This window comes from Emys orbicularis, chromosome 4 (genome assembly GCF_028017835.1).
Source record: "Emys orbicularis isolate rEmyOrb1 chromosome 4, rEmyOrb1.hap1, whole genome shotgun sequence".
NCBI lineage: Eukaryota > Metazoa > Chordata > Testudines > Emydidae > Emys > Emys orbicularis.
In genome coordinates, this window is record NC_088686.1 from 143,149,791 (window position 1) to 143,157,576 (window position 7,786).

The window sequence follows — 7,786 nt, forward strand, 5'->3', positions numbered from 1 at the left end:
TTTTCTTTGCTGCTCAGTCTGAGCCAAGAAGCTGAGCGAGACCCTGCCAGGTTTTGAACTTGTGGATTATTGGGTTTGCAGACTAGCACAGTGAGAATGAGCACAGTTCTGCTGTATGATTATCATCTTTCGCCAATCACCCCCCGGTTTCTCCCACCCCACATTGATCTCACAGCATTAGCCACAGCCTCACAGAAGACGCTGGGACAAATCCTTGGCTGGTGCACTTTGATGTGGCTCCACTGAGGGCAACAGAGCTATGCCCATTTCCATCAGCCGAGGATTCAGCCCTCTGTGTTCGGTGCCGCCCTGGCCTCGAAGTGCAAAGAGGGTAGGGGAGACTGGGAGTGCAGGATGGAATCAGAGTAAAAGTGATTGGAGGGGCCTGTCTCTTTCTTGGACACCTGTGCGATCCCGCTAGAGAAAGAAGACAATAGAAGAGAAAGGGCTTTTATAATTACCTGGTGGCTACTTTCTGTGGGTCTAGTTAACCGGCACTCTGTCTCCATAGGAAATGGCCTTGGTTTGTGCCTGAACCTTTTGTTCAGAAGAGCTGCAGGTGGGGGAGCTTTGAACTGTGTGAGAAAAGCCCGGCACTAAAAAAGAAACTCAAAGCCTCCCTCCCAAAGACTTCTTATAGCAGTTGTGCAGCCCCGGACGCACCAAAGCCGCCTTTCAGCTCTGAATGGGGAGGAAGGGCTCTGAAAGGCCAACATCACCCCCCACCCCTCCTTTGTCTGTCCCTTTGCTAACCACCCCCTACCCCATTTGTCCTGCTAAACCTTCAAGGTCGTGCAAGGCTTCAATGCCCCCTTTCACTTGCTATTTGTTACCAAATAAATATGGGTGATTAAAAAGGGATCAGGAATCCGTGCAGACTGTAGAGGTGCCTGAGAAGGTGGAGTTGTCCTCTGTGTAGCCCATGGCTTTTAGCCCTACATGAGTTAGGAAACGCAATCACATAGGAATAAAAAGCCATAGACCACAGCCGAGGGCTTACTGAGGATAAGCCAGCCGTCTTTAGGGAAATAAAAAGAAAAAGGGAAAGGGAAAAAAAATAAAAATAATGAAACCCCTCTTAGTCCCTCGGAACTGGGGCCACCTGGACTCCATCTCTGACTCCCCAGAGTTCACAGGTTCCCGAAGGAAATTTAATTTAACTCCAGCTATGCCCCGGAGTAATTTGCTCCACTTCAAAATAAAGTCAACGGCCTATCATGTGATCTCTCCCCACTGCCATTCCCTTTATCTTTCTTGGGCCATCCTTGAAATGAGTTTGGTAGCCTCAGCTTAGCTGCTTTTACGGAACTGGACATGCTGTCTAATGAAGGCCATTATGGAGTCTTGACCGTGCGTCGCCTCCACTGATTAGCTAAAGCCTGTCGCAGTCCAGCTGGGAAGCCTACAATGAGCTAGTTGCTGTTCTCACTAGAAGGCTAAACCTAGCCGAACACCTAGGAGTTTCGCCTGCAGGACCTGACTTGCAGTGTATATGAATACCCACCTGTCTGGATGAAGTACACTGACAGCAGTGGATGCCTGGAAAGGCCATATTCTGATTTTAGCTACACCATGTAAATCCAGAGTAACTGAAGTCAGTGGCGTTACTCCAGATTGACAGTGCTGTAACCGAGAGCAGAATCTGGCCCTAAGCATTTTAAAATGCTGTTGTGGTCGGAAGAGTGACAGTAAAAGGGACATCTTGAGGGTGTGTATTTATGTCCAGCAGTTTGCACAGTTTACAAATCAAAAGCTCTAAAATCCCAGCTTTTCTCCTTCTGCCTCTTGTCTCTTTGTCAGCAATACAGGTTTTGCAGTCAGAGCTTTGCTGGCAAGGCAGCTGATGGTGCAAACACCGCACTGGATTGATTCTCCTCTCACACCAGTGTAAATCGCGAGTAGCTTCACTGCCTAGTCAGTGCCATTCCTCTGGTTTAAAATGAGAGTGAGGGAGAGGAGGGTCAGGGAAATAGCATGCACCACACTCCTCCCCTGCCACACAGACTCCTGCAGGGCTAAGGGAGTAACACTGCGTTTGGGTCAGTAAAGTCAGCAGCAGCTTCGTTCCGGGCTCATCCCTGCAAGTTCTCCAAACCCAGAGGTTATGGGGAGCTCCGATCATGGAGGAGTTGTACGATTGGGCCCTGAGTTTTTATGTTAAGGTTGCTGCATTATTCCTCGCTTACAAAGACATCTTTAAGGGGCAGATCCTGATCCCTCTGGAGCCTTTGGGAATTTTACCATCGACTTCAAGAGCAGCAGGACTTGGTCCTTACAGCCCTACCCTGCAAGATGCTCAGCACCCATATCTACCATTGACTGCAGTGTGAAATGAGGTGTTCAGCACCTCACAGGGTTGGGGTCAAAATATGCAAGAATGTGGAAACTCCCTATTAAGGACACCTATGTATATTAGGTCCAATTCTTCTCTCACTTACGTAGGCATTTTAATGTAGTTACTCCTGATTTGCTCCAGTGTAAATGAGAAAAGAACCAGGCCCATCGTTTCTAATTCCCTTCGTGCTGATTTGCAAGTGGAATGATCTCAAATGGGCAGTTAGAAAGCCCTGCGCCCTTCTCATCCATGTTGTAACGTTGTCTTTTTACAAGCTGCACTGTAGCATTGTAGCTCTTGGGGCAGCACTGTCTTCCAGCAGAGTTGAATCACAACATGCTCCAATCCTGCTCCCATTGAAACCAATGGCAAAACGTTCAGGGACCAGATGTGTACAGCACGAAGGAGCTTATTTTTACATAGTCCATTTGTGGCCATAACTGCACCTGCATCATTTTCTGCCTGTTCTGCTAAATGCCTGCCATTGGCATCCCATATGGCAGCATTTTATGTTGCTTTTAAGGATCTCAAAGCACATGATAAACATTGGATCAGATCCTCAGCTGGGCGTAATTCAGTGTAGCTCCAGTGTACACCCACTGAGGATCTGGCCCATTAAGTACACTAATACTTTGCACTTATAAAGCCACTTTCCTTGGAGGATGTCCAAGGAGTTTCCAAAGGTGGTTTAGTGTTATTACATCTCCTTTATAAACGAGGAAATGAAGGCACTGAGATTTGAAAATCTGGCCCCACCGCTGGGAAGGGACTTGTCCAAGGTCACACAGCAAGTCAACAGCAGAGTTTGAAATAGAACCCAGGAGTCCTGCCTCCCATTTCCAAGGACTAGTCTACATTTCTTCTCTAGCAGCTATTGTAATGGCACTGGCTACTAGAATAAATGAATGCATAATAAGATGCAGCTGCAAAAGGTGCATGAAACAAAACTTCCTCTGTAGGCTGCTGGACAAAGAAAGACTTTTGCTGAGAGTTTCCCACTCCCTCCCACTCTGCTTCCCAGGTTGATGGTCTCCTCGGCTGCCTCTTCCAAGAAACCTTTCTCCCTGCACTTAAACAGAGGCAGCTACAAAAAAGGCACTTCTGGACAAGGTAAAGTGTGTTCAGAGGAGAGGAACACAAGAGATACTCCCAGCAGCTTTTTCTAGACATGGAAACAGTCCCCATTCTTTAGTGAGAGCCTCTGCACCCTACGTCTGGCGTAAACTAGGGAAGCCTGCCGAAGTCAATGAAGCTACACGGATTTACACAGCTAAAGATCTGTCCCTCTGCCTTTATTCTCTTCCCTTACATACACTGCTGTCGCTCACACTTGTTCAGCAACAGTGATTGCTAATTACCAGGTTCTGATGAGGTCAGCTCTGCTTCTGAGTCGAAATTCCCCTCTGTTGCCTCGGTAAAAGTCGTTGGGAAATTCAATTTCTCTAAAACCATACAGTCAGCGGGTTTGGTAAAATCTTAAACCCTGCTGTATAGAATAGTGCACTGGCCTTTCACTTATAAGCTGAACTTCTGAAGCACATGGATGGCTCTGAAATGTTGTTTGCCAACATCCTTTCTCCTTTAACAATCAAACTCGAATGTCAGGAAAAAGGCACCCCCTGCTCCATATGGTCCTATGCCATATGGACACATTTGCTTTATAGCAACATCGTCTTTATATGGGCAATGGAACATGCATTGTGAATGCCACCTGCATAGGCTTAAATGGGCATTGAGCAGACATGCTATAAGCATGGCTGCATTGTTCTATATTGTCATGCATTGTATGTGGGCTGTATGGCCACCTGTATGGTCCTGTGTTGGTGCACATGCTATGTGCTCACCTGTTATGTGTCCACTGGTGCTATATAACAACCTGCTCCTATAGTGGCAGACATACCTATACACATTTGCCTATGTGCCCCTATATAGTCACGTGCATGCTATCTACAACTGCTCCTATGTGGACAGGCATGCTCTATGCCATGGTATCCCATTGCTGGACATAAAGCACAGCCCAGCTTTCCAAGGCGCCTGGTTCATTCAGCATCAAAGCCAGGTGCCTCTGTGGAGTTAGCATCAATTGCCCTTGGAGACCCCTCCCTCAGCCTCTGCTCTGGGGCCCAAGCACTTTCCAAGGTGTGTGGGAAGCAGGTGCCGGAGCAGACCAGGTCCCTTCCTCTCCAACCCGTGCATGGTGCTTTGCACTGTCTCCTTGCTCCAGCACCCAGGGCTAGGAGGATATAGGAGGAACCTGTTGTGCTTTTAACCCCCACCATGACACCAAAACTACCCAGCCCCTCAGTCTCACCCCAGGAAAAGACTGCTCTCCACCCTTTGAGAGCTCCACAAAGCCCGCAAGAGGGAAAAGGGAGATGCACGCACACCGTGGCAGATTAAATGCCATCCCGGATCTTTCATCAGCGCCCTCCACTGCTCCCCCCTCTTTCCTCTCCACCTCGCCCCCCTGCTGGCCGCACTAAGCCCTAATCAGACACGCCAGCCCCCAGCAGAGAGAGGATTGAAGGGACGCATCATTTTCAAAGTCTCGGAGCCGACGGCTGGGCACGGATGACCTCACCTTTGGCAGAGCGACATCATCACGGCAGGGCTGGCGCGCCGAACCAGCCGACCCGGATATAGGCCTCGAAAATGGCAACAGTTCCCGCCACTCACCCCGCTGGCTAGGAGAGGTGAGATCTGCATTGCCGTCTCCTTCCCAGCCCTCCCCGAACTACCCCCTCCATGGCTATTGAATTGCAGGCTTTCTGGTGGAGGGACAACGCTCCCAGCCACACCAGCCTCCCGGGGATCCAGCCGTGAGCGTTGTACACCCTGACTCCCACTCCGCATCTCCTGCTGCCGTCCCGCCTCAGAGATCTGAGTGACATCCAACTAAATCTGACTCGTTTTTGAAGCTGCTGACCCCTCCCCTGCCCGCCGTCCCCCCTCCGCCTCCCCTCTCCGTCTCTCCACCAGTAACCAAAGTGGTTGCTGTTCCATTGCACACTTGAGATGGTTCAGCACCCAGGGGCTGGGGATGGGGGGGCGGGTGGTCAGGTATTTCTCCATCCTTAATTCTGAAGAGCCTGGGTAACAAAGGCTCTATTGAACTCCAGCCTCTCTGGTCTGTGAAGCAGAAACCTCTTGTATCTACTTCGCTGACTTTGATCTAACTCCCCCAGTGGGATATGTATTACTCACGTCCCAGTGCTGGGGTATTGCTGCCAGCACGGGGAGTGGGGGTGGGGAGGAATAAGCCTCTCCTCCCCTCATCACCCCTGTTTTGGAAAGCACCCTGCCGGTAAGCCTGCAAGGGATCACCCGGCCCTAGCCTCTCACAGCAGCTTTTCCACATTCTGTCTCTCTCTCTCTTCTTCCCGACCCCGCCGGTTCTCTCCCCCTCGCCCAAAACATGTCACCCTCCCAGGCCCAAGATCTCCAGGGGTGGGCTACACCTGCCTTTTCTCACTGGCCCGGCCACTGAAATGACAGAGTCTTGGCTCCACTGTTCCTCTCTCGCCCTGAGAACACTGAACTTGGTGGAGCAGGGACGAATATTTTGTTTGTCAAAAAGGCTTTTACTGGCGTCTGGGCAAGGGGCAAACAATGAAAACATCTGACTGGGGGCCCAAGTCTTCTGAGTCTTGAACGCACATTATCTCCCCCTTGTGCAGTTCCCCTGTGGGGCATGTTTAGCTCTGGGGGCTTTTTGGAGGACTGGGGTGGAGAGGGGGCATGCAGTAAGCAGGTTGTTGGATTGCTGGGTTCACAGCCTGCTCTGATGGTGCTGAGCATACTTAGCTTCCACTGTCTTCTGCTCAGGGGAGGGGCAGACATTCAGAAGCACTCAGCGCCCAGCAGCTTTTACCGTGACTCCGATGGGCAGCTATTCCTGAAAGCTCCCACCGAGCTGAGCTCTTCTGAGAATCCAGCCACTTGTTTAGCTGCCTGAGCTGTTCGGAATATCTGGTCCCACTACTGGGAACTGGACCCTTCTGAAAATTCTGAGCAACATTTTCAAAAGCCCTCAAGTTTCTTGGGTCACTTCTGGCCAGATTTTCAAAGGCATTCGGGTGCCTAAAGATGCAAAGAGGCAGTGGGATTTTCAATGCGCCTAAGCAGGCTGGGTTCCTAACTCCCATTGACATCAAACGTTTATTTGCATCTTTAGGCACCTGAATGCCTTTGAAAATCTGGCCAGGAGTTACTTGAAAGTCAATAGAACTAGAGTCCCTGCGTCACTCAGGCCCCTTTGGAAATTGTATCCTCTAGCCTCAATGTACGATTTTCAGAAAGTGTCAGCACCTAGCTGTTCCCACTGACTTCAGCTAGCTGTGGGTGCTCAGCACCCTCTGAACATCTGTCCCTAGGGGGGTGTCTCAAATTACATACCCAATTAATCTGCAAATTTAGGCCCTAGTATAGCCAAAGGCTTTCAGTGCTGCCTCCCGCCGTCCGCCTGCTTCTCAAAGTCTTCCTTCACTAGCCCTCTCCCCCATTTCTCAGGTGCTTTCATTCCACTGCTGCCCTGGGCCTCCAAAGAGCTGAGACATTCAAAAGAGTCTCTTCCCAGGTGCCACAGAGGCCCCATTCTTCTCCTGCTTCTGTCCCCTCTGTGCTCTCATTGTTCACCATGACTACACACATTCTTGAGCCTCTAATGAGAGCCACATTGCCATTTCCGTCTTACCAGGGGGAGGGAGAGAGAAATAGCATTATAGCAAAAATAAATACAAATAAAAGGCAGGATAGATAGATAGATAGATAGATAGATAGATAGATAGATAGATAGATAGATAGATAGATAGATATCCAGGAACTGCCAGACTGGATCAGACCTGGGGCCCATCTAAGCTGGTATCCTGTCTCCCACAATGCGATAGATGCATCAGTGGAAGTTGCAAGAAACCCTGCACGTATGGCATAACCTACCCCCAGGCAAAGTTTCCTCCTGACCCCCATCACCTAGCAGCTGGTGCATGCCTTCATGCAGGAGGGCCCTTCCGAAAGTCTTGCTTATTTTTTAACTATTCACTGTTATAACTCAAGAGAGCAGTGGAGGTCAGTGAGCTGGGAGACAGTGGGGCAAAGAAATCTAACTGTTTCAAGACTGAACTTGATAAATTTGTGGAGGAGATGGTTTGATAAGGTTGCCTACAATGGCATATGGCCCATCCGCGACTGTTATTAGGAAATATCTCCAATGGCCAGAGATGGGACACTGGATGGGGAGGTCTCTGAGTTACTACAGAGAATTCTTTCCCAGGTGTCTGGCTGGTGGGTCTTGCCCACATGCTCAGGGTCTAACTGATCACTATATTTGGGTTTGGGAAGGAATTTTCCCCCAGGTCAGATTGTTGGGGTTTTTTTTGCCTTCCTCTGCAATGGGGGAACACGAGTCACTTATTGATTTGAACTAGAATGAGTGGTGGATTCTGTCTAACTTGA